The sequence below is a fragment of the Mastomys coucha genome, unplaced genomic scaffold, assembly GCF_008632895.1.
Source record: "Mastomys coucha isolate ucsf_1 unplaced genomic scaffold, UCSF_Mcou_1 pScaffold3, whole genome shotgun sequence".
NCBI classification, from domain to species: domain Eukaryota; kingdom Metazoa; phylum Chordata; class Mammalia; order Rodentia; family Muridae; genus Mastomys; species Mastomys coucha.
The window spans coordinates 25442282-25460961 of NW_022196909.1; the positions used below are offsets into that span (position 1 = coordinate 25442282).

Genomic DNA, 18680 nt, shown 5'->3' on the forward strand with positions numbered 1-18680 from the left:
AAAAAAAACAAAACAAAACAAAAAACCTTTCCTATTAGGAAAACAAGAGGCTTATTTATGACTCTCTCAAACACTGATCTCCAGAAAGGAAAGGAAATCGGCTGACAGTGCACAGCAAAAGGGAACAAAAGATGAGCTCCGACTAACTCAGCCTGTGTCTCTGAGTTATTTCACAGCAGCATGGGCAGAAATCCTTGGCTGACATGTTAATCATGTTTGGATGACATATCAAGTTTTATAGAAATCATTGCCACACTGTTGTTTTGTTTCTGGCATGCTGATACAACCAACTCATCAGGAGCGTGAGCAAAGGATCCAGGCTTCCTTTGATGAAACAGGCACCCCCAAGCCGTTCCTGGGTCTGTAAAGGGCTCCGCTAGCCTCTTCTTTGCATGCTTGGTTTCTGAATTCAGTTGGCCACTAACAAGCACATGAGTGGAGTAGATGCTCAACACGACAGGAATCAGAATTATGAGACATTTCTCCCGGGTACTTACTGGCCCATCTTTCCAGGACAGTATGCTTTTCTAAATTACCTAACCACATATGCACAGCAACACAACATACACATTCCCTATAAAACATCTTGATGGTGAGGGAAGTGATATGATGTGAGTCTGGTGCCGGACTCTCCCGGAGACTTGGGATCCTTGACTCAAACAGTAGACTGATTTTGACAATAATGGGGAGGAAGGCTCTCTCTAGCAGCTAGAATACCATTCTAAGCTGTAGGGATGAATTGGTTATCGGCTCCTCTGCACTAGGGCTGCTGGCTGATTTCTATTCTTGTGTTCTGGCGGGATGGGGAAATTTGGTCAGAGTCACACAGTAAGGAATGAGAAGTGGAGTCGTGGTGGTGACAGTGAGAGAAGTAGATATTGGGGCCTTAAAATTGTTTTCAACTGGCTCTAGGGATGAAACTCCAAAATTCATTTATCTTCTACCATATAGGAAGGCAATAACCTACCAGGCAAGGGAGTGATGATAAAAATTCACTGAGCTTACCTGAGACCAATGTGTACATGCCACCTATCCTAAGCAGTGGCATTTAGAAAGCCACCATGCATTGGTAGTTATTGGGTTCCATTAAGGTTCATTTTGAAAACTCTCTTGACTTGCACAGAACACGCAACTTAGACGATGAATTGACATTAAATACAATCCTAAGATTAACTTAAATATTTCCATAATTCTACAAATTGTATTACTTAAGTTTGTTATTTATATTATTATATAATTAACATATAATATTATATATTTATTTTGGCATGTATTATTTAGGCCATTTATTATTTAGTATTCATTATCTCACATATTCATATTTTCTCTCGCACATCTGTCTTTGTTACATGCTGCTGCAGGATACCTGATCCAAGCAGCTTAGAGAAGAAAGCGTTTCCCCTGGCTTACAGTTCCAAACGGATACAGTTCGTCATGGCAGGAAAGGAGGGGCAGCCTGCGCAGGAGCCAGTTTGTCCCATTGCATCCATGGCCAGGAGTCAGAGCAAGGAGTGAGGCCACCTTGTAAAGCCTGAGGTCTGACCTCCAACCAGACTCCGCCTCCTAAAGGCTGCGTCAGACCCTTCCCCCACAGCGCCACCAACTGGGGACTGCGTGTTCAAACACATGGGACTGTGGAGGATATTTCACTTGCAAACCGCAACACTGGGGCAAGAAGGGGAAATCACACAAATAGTAAATGATCTCTCAAAGTCCTCTCATGGCCAAAAACAGGGAGAGTCACGAGATTGGGATTTGTAATCTCTAATTAGGATGTGAGCTACTTAAGGAAGACTACAGAGAGTAATCCAGAAAAATCCCCATTCTTATAACGTAGTGTACCCTACCATGAAGTCCCACCATTCCTTGAGTTAATCAAAGTGCCCAAACTTAAGCCAGAATATTCTGAATAACATGTCCCTGCAGAGGAAGTCCTGCTGGGGGCTGCAGTGAGACATGGCTTTTCTTGTGCCTTTCTGACTCCAACCTCTTCCTTACATTCAGGATAGACTTACTGCCTAGGGCAGAGGATCAACCAAGTAAATATTCAATTTACAAGGCTTTTTGACTTTTGTCTCTTTGATCCTCACCACAGGTCAGTGAGGGAACAGGCAACCTCTGTAATGCAATGTGTAAGCATTCTGTTTCCTGAGCACAGCACATGTGCCAGCATTTGGCTAGCATCCTGAGCACAAGGTAAATCCAAGAGTCCACATCTGATGTCATGCCCTCTCCTGCTGTGTTGCATGGGAACGGAGGCAGTGCAATTCTTGTTAGTGTAACTACTTATTCTGGGAACAAGCTAAGATTTTTTTTTAAAAAATTTATTTTATTTATTTTATGTGTATGAGTACACTGTAGCTGTACAGATGGCCGTGAGTTGTCATGTGTGTGGCTGCTGGGAATTGAACTCAGGACCTCTGCCGGCCCCTCTCGCTCGCTCACTCGCTCGCTTGCCCCAACCCCACTCGCCCCTGTGTAATTTACTGAAGCTGTCTTCAGACATACCAGAAGAGGGCGTCAGATCTCATTACGGGTGGTTGTGAGCCACTATGTGGTTGCTGGGATCCGAACTCAGAACCTTCAGAAGAGCAGTCTTACCCGCTGAGCCATCTCACCAGCCCACAAGCTAAGATTTTAAAAGGGAGTTTAAAGATGTAATCTTTTAAAGAAGGTAAGTCTGGTGCTTTGCACGCTCTTAAAACGTTATACCTTTGAGCAGTTAGCATGAGTATTTTTCTTCACAGTCGCTTTATTCAGAAGAGCATTGGAGTGTTTTCAAAGATAAAACTAGAGCACATTCATTTCCCTTCAAACATAAATATGATTTAACTTGCATTCCCTTATGTTAGTGGTAATGTATTCACTTTTTAATTTTCTTAAGAAAAAATTGGGTAAATAAAAATATATTAATAAAATATATGCAAGTCATGGCTTTCCACTCTAGTAGCTTAAAAATTATGTCAGGAAGAATTGCAAACATTCATAACAGCAAAACAAATCATAAACCAAACCCTCAATCCATCCATCACCCAGCTCCATCAATTGTGGTCAGTTTTAAACCATAAAATACGATCTCTTGACAATATGTATCTGATAACAAAATTGATTCAGAAAGAACTGAAGTACTTAATAAGTCTCAAAGAAATTGAATGAATGATTAAAACATTGAATTGTTGATCAATATGTATTGGCAGTTCTATTCTTAGATTTATACATTAGATACAATACTAATGTGTGCTTAAACCATATAAAGAATATATTGTCAAAGTATGGGCCACGTTGGGATATACACTCCAAAGAAAACATTCTTTTAAGTTCCAGAGTTCTCAAAAATGCTTCTAATAAACCTGAATAAGTGCAAAACACCTCCCATATGTTCACCAAAAAAGTAGATACAGCAACATTTTTTCTCCTGTCAAAAATTAAGAACAACCCTGACCCTCGGGGCATTGTAGGGGTGGATGTGTCACATGTGCATCAGTAGGTGGCAGAGAGGAGAGAGGCTGTGTCTACACTCAGGGTTCTGATCTGTGAACACCAGAATGATTAGTACCCCAACATTTCCTGAAAATAAGCAAGCCTGAGGCAACCACCAGTTTGCCTCTACATGGGCCTGGATGGATTCCCAGGGCTGGGAGCAAGCTAGAGAAGAGTTGAGTTCCACCTGGCACCTGTGAGGCCCAGTGGGAGCAAGCCAGAGATGACAAGAAACCTGTCTGGGACCAAGGGCCCTGGTAGGAGTGGGCTTAACACAGTTGACCCCCCACATGGGGCCATGTGGTCAGGTTTGGGAGATGACAGAGCCCAAGATGATCATCAGTCTGGTGCCGTGGGGCCCAGATAGTGTGAGCTAGCCTACAAGGACCACCAATCCAACCCTGCACAGGCCTGGGGTGAGGCCAGACAATGCCTGAGATGCCCCCCTGCCCAGTGTCATAATGCACAGGTTGGGCATAGCACTCCTGAGATGACCCAGTCCCTCAGAGTCCCTGGGTGCCAGCCACTAAGAGAAGCAAATAAGTGGTGGAAAAATGGAAAAGAAAGAGAAACCGGAGGATGTGGGCACAACAAAGAGAGGCAGAATTGGAGACATGAGGGTAGTGAGGAATAGCCCGGTGTAAATAGCAGGTGATGTTACCTGGGACCATGCTACCATTGGGGCCTATGACTGGGTCCATGGCCCTGCGGCAGCAGATGTCTGTTAGCTCCAAAGGCCAGGCAGATGTCCCTGCTCTGGGCTGCTCACCAGGGACATGTTGATGTCTGAGTGCTGTGAAGAACCGGCCCTGCCCCTCACTTGGGCATCATGGAAGAGCTGGTCCTGTGACATGGAAGCAGGAAAGCTGACTTCATCCCCTAGTCTGCTGCAATACTCAGGAGAGAGGCCCACACTTTGCCCAGGAAGCACAGTAGAGCTGGCCCCGGTTGTGCGGGTTTGGGGTAAGCTAGCCTCAAAGGGAGAGCTGGCCCTGCCACTTGTCTGCTGTGTGATGACATGAGTGAGGAAGAGATGTTTCCCTCACACCTTGCCCCCCTATGGCAGGCAGGAGAGCTGTCCCTGCTCCTCACCTACTCCAACACTCATAGGAGTAGGCCTTATACCTTGCCTGGGCAGCAGAGTAGAGCTGGCCCTGGGTGTAGAGGTTATGGGTAAGCCAGCTCCAAGGGCAGGAGTACAGGAGAGTTGGTCCTGTCTCTTGTCTTCTGCGTGGTGGAATTAGCAAGTGAGAGGTTCCCCTCCCCTCCTTTTTTGGCCTGCCAGGGTCATGAGAGCAGGAGGGCTGACCCTGCCAGGGTCAGGAGAGCTGGCCCTGCCCCTCACCAGCTGCACACTGGCTGCACCTCACCTGGACGTCACAGAAGAACCGACCTCCTCGGATGTGAGGATTACAGGTGAGCTAGCCCTGAGGGCACGAGCATGGGAAAGCGGGACCCTGACTCTTGTCTGCTGTGCAGTGATACTGACAAGGGAAAGAAGCCTTCTTCCCCTTCCTTGTCCCTCTCTACCTATGGCAGATGGAGAAGTTGGCTCTGACGTCATGAGAGAACTGGCCCTGCCTCTCACCAGTGCTAGCACTCAGTAGAGCAGGCTCTGCCTCTCACCAGTGCTAGCACTCAGTAGAGCAGGCCCTGCCTCTCACCAGTGCTAGCACTCAGTAGAGCAGGCCCTGTGCCTTACCTGGGCAGTACAGAAGAACTGGCCTGGGTGTGGATGATCCAACCCTGAGGGCATGAAAGCAGGAGAGCTGACTCTGCCCCTGGATGGTGGCTGCACTGAATGGGCCAAGCCAGAGCAGAAGAGAGCTTGCCCCCTGGTGTGGGTGAGAGACAGCTGGCAGGCTGACCAGCTCAGATAACTCTCCAACCCAGATCCACAGCTTTGAATTAGCCCACCCCAACATCTACCCCATCAAGGAACTGCTGGAGTATGTGAAGGGACCTGTCCTACAGATCCAAAACTATAGGATCTCCATGACACAAGACAACAACAGGATATCTGAGGGGAGTCCCAGGTTCCAGTATTGATAGTGTAGCAAAAGCCAGAGGCTGATGTGCTAGGAAATGTTTGTGAACCCCAAAAGACCACCAAGGAACCAACTCCAATGTCTCATTGTCACATTAGGGTCTCTTTATTATAAACTCGAGTTTGGGTTTACTCACTGCCGACCCACAGGACAGTTTGGTGAAGCAGCCGTGAACTCTCACTAGGACAAGGTTTTATAAGAAATTGGGAGCAAGTGAGGGGTGTCCAGCCTGGCAAGCATCTAACTGAGTGTGGACATCTTTTGTAATCCACAGGTGGGTGCTCTGAAGCAAGACCGTATATAATCACAAATAGTCTGAAAGTGCATCTGAAACAATCAGACTAATCTTTGGTTAATGGTTGCTAGGGAGTAGCTAGGGAGTAACTCTGGCCAAAGACAAGCCATGGGATCCTTCCTGTTGCTTGGGTTTAGCTGCAGGTCAAGTTCTCAGGCTTTTCCTTTTTTTTTAAGATGGAGGCGGGTCCCAAGATGGAGTAGGTTTGGCCTCTCATTCTCCTCCTTTCTCTGGTAAGTAGAAGGCCCAGTCGTGGGACTTCCTGAAACTTCTAGGCTTTGTTATGGAGGGACTAGTAGTAGTATACGTATTTTCATGAAAACAGCTAGGAACAGGGCTATGTCTTTATGACTCAGCCAGGATGTATTGGTGACCTGAAAGGACTGGACCATCATAGTTTAGAGGGGGTCAGGTTTGTCACTGTTCAGTTCTTGCGGTGCTCCTGGGGCTTGGGTAGGGGCCCCATCAGTAGGAGACAAGGGCCTTGAGGCTGAGTTTCCTCCCGCTCGTCTGGGTTGTCTTTGACTGTAAGTGGGTCTTACCTCTTACCAGACCAACAATTCATTGATTGCAACGAGCGTTTACAAGCAAAGAAGTGCGGATAAAAGAGTGTACTATGTGACACAGTGTGACACACTATAGCTTCCACCATGAGATTTTTTTTTCCCCTCTGTGGGGAGACACACATTGCTCGGGTGGAGGAAGGGCATGAGGGGCAGGGGAGATGACTGGGATTGGGTTGCATGATGTGAAGTTCACGAAGAACCAATAAAAGGTTTTTTAAAATTGAAAACAACAGAGCTATCACCAGAGGAACACTATGCAAATAGTGAAAATTAACAAATTCCATCGGGTGGACCTGTTTGAATGGCTCTCATATATGCATTGTTGATCAGGAGACATTCAATGCAACAATGTATACAGTTTGCGTGATTCTGGATCGCTAAAACAGACCTAACTAATTTATCATATTAGTAATGGGCACAGAAGTCTTTAGGGCCTGAGATGTCTATTCCCAGTCATCAACTTGACTATTTCTGGAATGAACTACAAATTCAGAAATGGAGGGCACACCTGTCATCCAGATCTTGAGACTGGAAGACACAGGCTTTTGATCTAGAGACATAGTGGCTATGTAAAGCTTAGGCCCAGGCATGGTACACATCTTTAATTCCAGGAGACAGAGGCAAGCAGATCTCCGAGTTCAAGGCCAGCCTGGGACAGAGCAAGTTCCAGTTAAAGAAGATCTAGCTTAGATCTAGGCCTGGTGGTACATACCTTTAATACCTTCTGCTGGAAGCCTATGTAAGGATAATGGCTTCTCTTTGCTTCTTGCACTTGCCAGCACATCTGTTGGAACCTACTTCTTCAGGACTCCAGCTTACACAGAAGGCCAACTGAAGTACCTAATTTTGTGGAACTGAGCAACTTCTAGATTCTTGGACTTCCAATTCACAGCTGCCCATTGTTGGGTTAGTTGAACGGCAAACTGTAAGTCCTCCCAATAAATTCCCTTAATATATAGAGATACCCCATAAGTTCTGTGACTCCAGAGAACCCCAACTAATACAGGAACCCAATTGTGTTACATTTTCTTTATCGAAGAGCTTGTTAATGGCTGGGGTCGCAACTCAGAGGTTTAGTATGGGTTTACCATGCCCAAGACTCTGGCTTCAATCCCCCAGTATTGCAAATTAACAGACACTTGTCATAAGCCAGCTTTAGTGGCATACTAAGGGAATAGAGGCTGCAAACAACGTTCATGGGGCTGATGCGCACGTGCCGAATGGGCTGGTTAAAAGGGCTGCTACCTGATGTTCAAGGAACTAAGAGTTAGCAATAATACGACTGCTACAGAACTCAATTTGTAACTTGCTCTGACAAGAAGCCACCTTGTATGACAATCTATAAAATGTCCTTGGCGTGCCATGGCTGCATGCTCTTGCCCAGGATAAATTATGTCCCTTGTGCCAGTGGCCCTGAGTTTCTTCCTTTGTTTTCAGGTTCCCCTTCACACTTTGTGGAGGGCATGTGGTCCTCATGCTCACAGAGAAGCCCCGGGAAAACTGGGAATATCAAGCATGCAGAGATGTTAAACAGCAGGAGAGATGCTTAGTAATTTTCCACCTGGGAAGCCGGGAGTGGATGTAGTTAATAACATGGTGATCTGTGCTTTCTGTAGGGCCAGCCACACCTGAATCGAATCCCCCAGACTATTAAGCTTACCCCAAACTTTTCCTTCTTTCTAGAACTTTATCTTGAGCATTGTTTCTCGGTTGGTAGAGCCCCTTCTTACAGGCAATGCCACATGTGCTTTACAACAGCCTGGGTACCCTCTGTGCTATCTGTAGGGCCATACCAACCCTGTCCCCTCCATACCTTTATGTCTGTCTCAGTCATTTTCCCTAGACCCTTATCTTGAGTGTTGCTTCTGAGTCAATATGAACCCATCATTAAGGAAGAGGCCATACGTACTCTGTAAAGAGTTTCAACATGAACATGTCTAAAGCTTTGTAGCTCACACGTGGTTGACTAAATTATCACCCGGAAATGTTTTTCCAAAACCGTGCTGTGTTTAAATATGACTACAATAAACTGCCCAGTGTCATACTAAAAGTTTAAACCAACACTGGCTACTGAGTTGGGATGAACTGATTTCCTTCTTGTCTCAAAACTTTGCTGGCCATAGTATTTACAGAGATTCCCCCCCCCACACACACACACACAACCTCTCATCTCTGCCCCCATCCAAAAACTTGAGCCTAGAAGTTTGGAGACAATATAGAGCAAGAACTTGTCTGCAGGAAAATAAATGAATTTTTTTCTTTTTTAGATTTTTTATTAGATATTTTCTTTATTTACATTTCCTTTCCTGGTTTCCCCTCCTAAAACCCTCTATCCCCTCCCTACTCCCCCACCCCTGCTCACCAACCCACCCACTTCCGCTTCCTGGCCCTGGCATTCCCCTACACTGGGGCATAGAGCCTTCACAAGATCATGGGTCTCTTTACCCATTGATAACCAACAAGATCATCCTCTGCTACATATCCGGCTGGAGCCATGGGTCCCTCCATGTGTACTCTTTGGTTGGTGGTTTAGTCCTTGGAAGCTCTGAGGGTACTAGTTGGTTCATATTGTTGTTCCTCCTATGAGGCTGCAAACCTCTTCAGCTCCTTGGGTCCGTTCTCTAGCTCCTCCATTGGGGACCAATGGTTGGCTGAGAGCATCTGTATTTGTCAGGCACTGGCAGAGCCCCTCAGGAGACAGCTATATCCGACTCCTTCAGCAAGCACTTGTTGGCATCCACATAGTGTCTGGGTTTGATGACTGTATATGGGAAGGATCTCCAGGTGGGACAGTCTCTGGATGGCCTTTCTTTCAGTCTCTGTTCCACACTTTGTCTCTGTAACTCCTCTCATGGGTATTTTGTTCTCCCTTCTAAGTATCTACACTTTGGTCTTCTTTCTTTTTGAGCTTCATGTGGTCTGTGAATTGTATCTTGGGTATTCTGAGCTTCTGGGCTAATATTTACTTATCAGTGAGTGTATACCATGTGTATTCTTTTGTGATTAGGTTACCTCACTCAGGATGATATTTTCTAGTTCCATCCATTTGCCTAAGAATTTCATGAATTCATTGCTTTTAATAGCTGAGTAGTACTCCTTTGTGTAGATGTACCACATTTTCTGTATCCATTTCTCTGTTGAGGGACATCTGGATTCTTTACAGCTTCTGACCTTTATAAATAAGGCTGCCGTGAACATAGTGGAGTATGTGTCCTTATTACATGTTGAAGCATCTTCTGGGTATATGCCCAGGAGTGGTATTGCTGGGTCCTCAAGTAAAACTATGTCCAATTTCCTGAGGAACCGCTAAACTGATTTCCAGAGTGGTTGTACCAGCGTACAATCTCACCAGCAATGAAGAAGTGTTCCTCTTTCTCTACAACCTCTCCAGCATCTGCTGCCACCTGAGTTTCTTATCCTAGCCATTCTGACTGGTGTGAGGTGGAATCTCAGGGTTGTTTTGATTTGCATTCCCCTGATAACTAAGGATGTTGAGCATTTCTTTAGGTGCTTCTCAGCCATTTGGTAATCCTCAGTTGAGAATTCTGGGTGCCCTTGCACTTGGAGCATAGATGTTCAGAATTGAGGGTTCTTCTAGGTAGATTTTTTCCTTCAATGAATATGAAGTGTCCTTCCTTATCTTTTTTGATGACTTTAGGTTGAAAGTCGATTTTATCTGATATTAGAATGGCTATTCCCACTTGTTTCTTGGGACCATTGCTTGGAAAATTGTTTTCCAGCCTTTTACTCTGGGGTAGTGTCTGTCTTTGACACTGAGGTGGACTTCCTGTATGTTGCAAAATGCTGGGTCCTGTTTGCATATCCAGGCTGTCAGTCTATGTCTTTTTATTGGGGAATTGAGTCCATTGATGTTAAGAGATATTAAGGAATAGTGATTGTTGCTCCCTGTTATTATTGATGCTATTTTTATGCTTGTGTGGCTGTCTTCCATTGTGTGTATTGAAAGGAGATTACCTTCTTGCTTCTTCTAAGGTATAGTTTCCGTCCTTGTGTTGGTGTTTTCCATATATTATCCTTTGTAGGGCTGGATTTGTGAAAAGATATTATGTAAATTTGTTTTTTTTCCTGAAATATCTTGGTTTCTCTATGATAATTGAGAGTTTTGCTGGGTATAGTAGTCTGGGTTGGCATTTGTGTTCTTGTAGGGTCTGTATGACATCTCCCCAGGATCATCTAGCTTTCGTAGTCTCTGTTGAGAAGTCTGGTTCTGATAGTTCTGCTTTTATATGTTACTTGACCTTTTTCTCTTATTGCTTTTAATAGTCTTTCTTTGTTTTGGTGTTTTGATTATTATATGATGGGAGGAATTTCTTTTCTGGTCCAATCTATTTGGGGTTCTGTAGGCTTCTTGTATGTTCATGGGCATCTCTTTCTTTAGGTTAGGGAAGTTTTCTTCTATAATTTTGTTGAAGATATTTACTGGCCCTTTAATGCAAGCCTGTGTGTCAGTACTCTTTGGGAGTCTTCACTCCCTTCTATACCTGTTATCCTTAGGTTTGGTCTTCTCATTGCATCCTGGATTTCCTGGATGTTTTGTGTTAGGATCTTTTTGCATTTTGCATTTTCTTTGACTGTTGTGTCAATGTTTTCTATGGTGTCTTCTGCCCCTGAGATTCTCTCTTCTATCTCTTGTATTCTGTTGGTGATGCTTGCATCTCTTTCCTAGGTTTTCTAACTCCAATGTTGTCTCCCTTTGTGATTTCTTTATTGTTTCTATTTCCATTTAGGTTTTGTTCAGTTCCTTCACCTGTTTGGTTGTGTTTTCCTGTAATTATCTAAGGGATTTTTGTGTTTCCTCTTTAAGGTCTTCTACCTGTTTACCTGTGTTCTCTTATATTTCTTTAAGGGAGATATTTATGTCCTTCTTCAAGTCCTCTATCATCATCATCCTGAGATGTGATTTTAAATCAGAATCTTGTTTTTTTGGTGTGTTGGGGTAACCAGGGTTCCCTGTGGTAGGAGAACTGGATTCTGATGATGCCAAGTAGTCTTGGTTACTTATGTTCTTGGACTTGACTTTCAAGATCTGGTTAGCTCTGGTGTTAGCTGGTCTTGCTGTCTCTGACTTTGGCTTGTCCCTCCTGCAAGCCTGTGTGTCAGTACTCCTCAGAGGCCAGTTCTCTCGGGAGGAATTTGGGTATGGAGAGCTGTGGTACAGGATCAGCTCCGAGTGCAGACAGAGACCAGAAGGATCCTGTCCCTAGCTGATCCTTAGTTCTTGTGTCCTGATAACTCTGTGAGAGTCCCTTTTGGGCCAGGAATTTGAGGAGATGTGGTGGTCCTACCTGTGCTCACAGGTGTGTAGGCACTCCTGGGAGTCCAGCTCTCTCCTGGCAGTATTCGGATATATCACTCTGTGGCACAGGATCGGCTCTGGGTGCAGACGGAGACCAGAAGACTCCTGTCTCAGTCAGCCCCTTGTTTCCTGTGTTCTGAGGGTTTCAGGTGGGTTCCTCTTAGCAGTGGTGGTCCTATCTGTACTCACAGTTCTGTCCTCACTCCTGGAAGTCTCTCTCCCTCCCAGCACTATTTGGGTATGGAGCCCTGTGACAGAGGATCTGCTGCAGGCAGAGATGGAAACTGGAAGGCCGAATATTTTTTTTATGTAGGTACATTCACCTGTGAAAATTCATTCTGTTGTATACTTTTTAACTGTATACCGTCAGTGAAGTTATACATTACAAAGTTATAACTAAAAGATACTCGTTTCTCATAAGAAAATAAAATATACATACAACACTGCTCTCAGATTTTACAGAAAGTTTTGAGTTAGCAAATAGAGCTAACATAGTGAAATTTAGCTCTTTAGTTTTTCCAGAAGTATGAGACTTTGATTTGAGAAATTGGAACAGGAAGTTGGAGATGTCTGCTCTCACCCCACTATAGAAAACAGTACTTCCTGCTACACTGTAGCACATGAAACATTGTTCTCTTTCAGTAAGGTCATCAGAAGTCTGGTCACATGCTAATCTTTTTCTTGATAGCCGGCCGCTATTTTTTTTTTTTTTTCATAGCTGGCCGCTCTGAGCCCTTTCTTCCAGTGGAAAACGGAGTGGAGATATTTATTGACTTACAATAAATCATCATTAGTTGAGAACTTGAGCTATCATCATCACTTAGAGCTGCAGATGATTCAAGTTCACCAGGATGATTAGAAGCTGCCATGGTCCAGAATCTTGAGAATTGTGACACATCTTCCTGGCCTCAGGAAAGATCAAAGTTGGTTTGCTTTGTTTTTGCAAAGTAGCTTTTGCTAATTGCACTCGCATCCTGTGACATCAAATAGTCACTGATGTTAGCAGATGCATGCATACCATGTTGGCTATGGGTAAGCAATCTTTTACTTTGATCTTTAATATTGATATCAGCATGCTGATAGATTGCAAATTTGGTCGTATTTATGTTTATTTAATTTCTGCCATGGTTTACTGGCCAAGCATAGCTATTTTCTTGGAAACCCGAAAATTCCCTTGTCTCCCATAAAGAAAGTCTTAGTGGCTTCTGTTTCCTGCCTTGCCTCTGTCTCTAATAAAGTGCCATCTTACTGAGCACTGGGGGGATTGATTATTTCCTTGTAGGTCCATGGTGTTGAGAAAGACTTCATTTTCTGAGAAGGTGTCCAAATTCCACTTGCTTACTTAGGAGGATTTTTTTTTTATTTGTTTAGAAGATTCTTGAGTTCTTTATAAGAAGAATTTTGGTTCTTTCTCTTAATTTATGTCCTTACTTTGAACATAGATTATCCATTATTCTGCTGTTTGTCAAGATTCCTACATTTTTCATTTTAACCTCATTTTCTGCTTCATGGGTTTCCATTCTGAGATGGAGATAAATCATGCTGTCCCAACCCGTTTGTAGTGTATTAATCATCTACTTCTCCTCGACGGGCTGCCCATGAGGTTGCCTGTTCACATCTGCTCCTTCCTCTCTCACGTGATGCACAGCCAACTTCTATTTTCCATTTCCTTTCAAAATCAAAAGTAAAACAGTAGCTTTCCTCGTGGCATCCCTCTGGACTTATCATATCACATACTACATGGATTTGGGAGACACTGTCATTTCTGTTTGCCCTGGGTGTCTCAGAGTATTTCGTATCTTTCCTTCACCCCGAAGGAGAGGAGTGCCTACCATGACCTCCTGAACTCATTCTTCAAGCCTCCCTTCTCAGGAGATCACGTGACTCTCAAGTGTCTTAGGAGCACAGACAAACCTGATTTCATTTATCCGCTACTCCCCAGATAAACCTGGCAGTATTTGCTGGGGTAGGAAAGCGAAGATTTATTTGCAAAGCCAATAAAAATCAATGAACAAAACTTTTAGGCATCTAAGACAGAATGACCAGAGAAACTTGTTTTTAAAAATGTGATTCTTTTCTGATATCTCAGTGTGGTGATGCATGTTTCTAACCTCAGAACTTAGGACATGGAACAAAGAGGGTTTCTAGTTATATTGCCCTAGTTACATAAGAGTATTATTGATTTTATATATATATAAATCTATATATATAATATATATATATAATATATACATTTATATATATATATATATATAGATTTTAAAAAAGAAGGAAAGAAAGGAAGGAAGGAAGAAGGAAAGAAGCAAAGAAAGAAATTGCGGAGTTTTTCTGCCCCAAGTCATGCTTTGGAAGACTGTTGGTCGTTTTTTGGTTTTGTTTTGTTTTGTTTTTTTTCTCAAGACTCTGGTTTCTGCTGTCATTTCCATAGACAAGAACATTATGACAGTCATTCGCAGGTACTTTGAACAGTGTCTGGTGGGGCAGAATGGGTAGGTGGTGGCCTGAGCCTCCCAGTACCAGGAGGACCAGCCTTCCTCACCAACACCACGCTCCCTTGTCCCCCTCCCCACCCCCTGCCGCCCCCATACCTATCACTGCCTTTTTCTCTCTGGTCCCACTTCTTGCCGTGCGCTGACACTCTGTTCTGACATCCTTTTTTGCTCCATGGGCCTTTCTTCTAAGCCTTCTTTTCTCTACATTAAAGTTTCTGATTTACCCTGGAAGACATTCCCAACCCCACCCCACCCCCTTGAGCTCACTTCAGGCAGCAGGTGAATCTCCAAAAGATTGGTTCCCGTTTAGTCCAGTCTCAGTGAACTCTGTGCTTGGTTGTGTTTCCCTCAGACTGCTGCGTCGACATGCATTTAAGCCTGAAACATCAAGTTGTTTATTTAACTTTGTTTTTTTTTGATGTTTTTGATCCTGGCAGGGTCTTGCTGTGTGATCTAGGTTAACCTGAAACTTGCTATAAAGCCCAGGATGGCCCAGAATTTGAGAAGCCCATGCCTCATCTTGCTCAGTGCTGGGATCACTGGTGAGCGTCACCAGCTGGCAGACTGTTTAAAACTCCCCCTCGGCGTGTTTGATCCTCATCCCAGTTAGGCCAGTGCCTAACTCACTCCCAAGCTACCAACCATAAAACCCGCATGGCCAACATGAGACCCAAATAAATTATGCTCTCCTCCATTTGCATGCGTTTCCTTCAAATGAGCCAATCCGCAGTACCCAAGAGTGTCCCTTAACAATCGTAGACCCCAGGGCCAACTGACCTGAGGGCAGAGTAGAGAGAAACCACTGTGGTAAAAAACCCAGCAGTTTCCCCAGCTTTGTGCTGACGCCATCAGGCAGCCTGGGCCCCACTCTAGCTGCTGGTTAGTTTCCCTTTGGTGAATTAAACGTGCCTCTCACAATCCCCTCCAACGAAAAGGTTCACCTTTTTTTTTTGTCCTCTCGTAATATGTGTATTTAGATAGTTTTGCTTTAGCCTTACTTGTTCAGGGGATAAGTAACACAATGTGCCTTTTTCACATAAATGCATCCCGGCCGCTTATCTCAATTGAAGGTCTATGTGGGTGTGTTTTAAAATCCGTCATCATCAGGGCTGGCGAGATGGCTCAGCGGGTAAGAGCACTCTTCCGAAGGTCCTGAGTTCTGATCCCAGCCACCACATGGTGGCTCACAACCACTCATAATGAGATCTGACGCCCTCTTCTGGTGCTTCTGAAGACAGCGACAGTGAATCACACCAGAGCGAGCAGGGCCAGCAGAGGTCCTGAGTTCAATTCCCAGCAGCCACACACATGATAGCTCACGGTCATCTGTACAGGTACAGTGTACTTGTACACATAAAATAATTAAAAAATAAATCTTAAACAAACAAACAAACAAAGAAACAAACAAAAATTGTCATCATCAAACCCCATCTTCCTTCTCTGTCATGAGCTAGCATTAAATCAGCCTCCCAAACTAGTAGGGATTTCAGCGCTGGGCTCTTTCCTCTCCCATAGCCTTGTCTAACTACCATCTCTCCTATAGTCCTGTGTCTAACTACCATCTCTCCTGCAGCCCTGTGTCTAACTACCATCTCTCCTCTAGTCCTGTGTCTAACTACCATCTCTCCTGCAGCCCTGTGTCTAACTACCATCTCTTCTGCAGCCCTGTGTCTAACTACCATCTCTCCCGCAGCCCTGTGTCTAACTACCATCTCTCCTATAGCCCTGTGTCTAACTACCATCTCTCCTGCAGTCCTGTGTCTAACTACCGTCTCTCCTGCAGCCCTGTGTCTAACTACCATCTCTCCTGCAGCCCTGTGTCTAACTACCATCTTTCCTATAATCCTGTGTCTAACTACCATCTCTCCTGCAGCCCTGTGTCTAACTATCCATTTCTGAATCTTTGTGTCTAACTACCATCTCTCCTGCAGTCCCGTGTCTAACTACCATCTTTCCTGTGTCTTTACTAGCCACCACATCTTCCCAGAGTACTGAGTTTCAGATGGAACCATGAGAACAATCTCTTGTCACTTTGGCTTATTCTGTATTCTACTTCTAGAAAACCTTCCTAAAAGGTTTGATGCTCAATCTCACTAGAGTCTGCTTTAAAACCTTCACTGTTTTTCGCTGTCATCGCTGATGAATTCTAAACATTTGGAATGCCAAACGAGGGTTTTCCCAGCAAGAACATCAAATACAAACTTCCCCTTCAATGGAAGATTCCCTTCTCTTGGCACTTAACCATTTCTTTGAGTTGATGTGCATTGCTGGTGGGAGGCCTTAGAAGCCAGCCCCAAGAGAGAGATTAGAAAACAGGGAATTTATTAGGTCATGCTTGAACAAAATCCAATAGAAGGGAAGAAAGTGGAGAGGAGCTAAAGGAAAGATTCAGTACATGGCATATAGAGCTAGTGTATATGGAAAGTTGTGGGTCCTCCACCCAATCAGCCACTGGGTATTGGCCGTCTCAGGATTCAGAGGAATTGAGGAGCGAGGTCTCTGGCACCAGTCAAAATGGTGAGTATAAACGACCCAGGAGATTGTATCAGAGGACAGCTCATTTGTTGAAATAGTAGGGCTAGTTTATATAGCTCAGATTGGGGTGGGAGGGTGGGACACAGCAGGAAGTGGTGCAGCAGGGGCAGGAGCCTGGCAAGAATATCAGCTAGATTAGCAAATTGCTGATCACATGATTTCTGAGACACCAGTTCTCTGGCGGGGGAACAGAGGCCTAACCAGCTATGACATGATGCGGCCTTTGCCTGTATGGAGCTGAGTAGACCCAAGCTTTATTTGCGTAGGGAGCGGCTCCACTCCTGCAGTGTTTTCTGAGAGCTGTTTTGAGCACTGTCTGTCCCTGGGTATAGGCAGCTCTCATTTGGCTTGGGAACCCACAGAAAGTGGTAAGTAGTTTTAAATCAGTTTCCCTCATCCTCTGGAGAGCTCATTCTCCAACCCATATCTAGCTGCAATGCAATCAAGCATGTCCTCAGCTGAACCCACAGAGAGCTGAGAGGCTGGGGAAGCCCTTTACAAGGTCCTGAGATTGAAGCGAGTGTCTAGACACCAGCAGACATTGGATGTGGATGTGCCCTTGTTATAGGCCTTCCAAAGAGACTAGGCAGCTGCACAGCAGTGCTTAACACCCTCCCCCAGAAGTGTGACGATGGGCCTGTCATTGGCAGCTCTTTCACTCACAGGCTCCATTGTGTAGGGAGCCAGGTTCAGGTGAGAAATGGGTCTTTGACTCTTACAGCTCTGTACAGTGGGAGGTAAAAGAGTTTAGCCAAGTTAAGTGGAGTCACTGGTTCTCGCTGTCCCTCAGACTAGCCCAGGAGTGTTGTTATCCTTTATTAAGCCACACACCCCAAAGACCTGGGAATCATCAGCTTCCTTATATTCTTCATAGTTTTGAATCGGGGGCACTTTGATGTTACTGGTTATCACAACTGTATGTTGGGGCAGGAGGGATACTTTTGGAATCTTGGGACAAAACCAGGGATGTTGCTAAATATCCTACAATGCACAGGGCAACCTCACCACAAAGAATGTCAGTAAGTAGAGCTGAGCCTGTGGAAACCTTGCCCAGGGCAATACACATTTAATGTTCGAGTCATCTGGTGGCCAAGGGGAGCAAAGAAACGGTTTCACCGCTAAGTTGGAGAGGGCTGGGGTTCCCCATCTCCAACTTTCACCTCTGGCTGGATTTTCATTGCCTTTGCCTCTACTGAGTCATGGTACCAGCCTCAGATTCCTCCCTGCTTCTCTCAGGGCTCCATTGCCGACAACCACTCCTGTATCAGCTAGGATGCTTTTACAGGAAAAGGGAGCTGGTACCTCTCGATTTCAACAGAAATACAGAAAGATAGCCCCATTCATCTGGATCCTAAACATCCAAAGGTATAGCACAAAGTTGGTTCATGGAGGACACTGCCCCTAGGACTGGACCCAGCTCTCCAGCTGACGGCCTGGACAAGACACTCTGAGTGGCACCGTGCTGCCATCGCTCTTAGGGCTGGAAGCCATTGCGACAGACAGACTTCTATTCCTCCTCCTCTGTCTCCTGTTCTTGACAGTCTGCAGGGGCTTATCTAACCAATGAATTCCAAGGCTCCTAACTACAAATGACACTGTGAGAACAAGTCTCAGCTCATCTCCTTGGGTTTCTTTCACCTGTGACCATGGCTTCTATAGTGGGGATTTCAGCAGACCCTGGACACTATCTCCATGCTGGAGAATGAATGGTAACAACCTTCAGGTAAAGAAGGTGTTAAATTTCCTCTCCTCTGCACACATTTCAGACGATTTTTCCCTTGGATGTGCATTTTTCTGGGTTTCTCTAGTGTGTTATTTCAGATTAGCTCATAAATTTCTGACAATCAGGACTGTCATTTACACATTTACACCTCCCTCCCTCCTTCCCTCCCTCCCTCTCCTCCTCCCTCCTTCCCTCCATCCCTCTCTCCTTCCTTCCTTCCCTCC

At 44.8% G+C, this 18680-nt stretch overlaps 1 long non-coding RNA gene and 1 other non-coding gene across 3 annotated transcripts; both read left to right on the top strand.

The window, feature by feature from the left end:
* Nucleotides 1-3436: 3436 nt before the first annotated feature.
* On the top strand, nucleotides 3437-3565 carry LOC116075582. Its single transcript, XR_004112623.1, has one exon. It is a non-coding gene; the product is annotated as a small nucleolar RNA SNORA17 (small nucleolar RNA).
* Nucleotides 3566-3991: 426 nt separating this feature from the next.
* Nucleotides 3992-14892, top strand: LOC116075173. Of its 2 annotated transcripts, none has more exons than XR_004112448.1 (5): nucleotides 3992-4443; nucleotides 4766-4896; nucleotides 6000-6056; nucleotides 7169-7314; nucleotides 14636-14892. It is a non-coding gene; the product is annotated as an uncharacterized LOC116075173 (long non-coding RNA). The 2 variants fall into 2 exon arrangements; XR_004112449.1 differs by having other exon boundaries at nucleotides 3992-4131.
* The last annotated feature ends 3788 nt before the right edge of the window (nucleotides 14893-18680 follow it).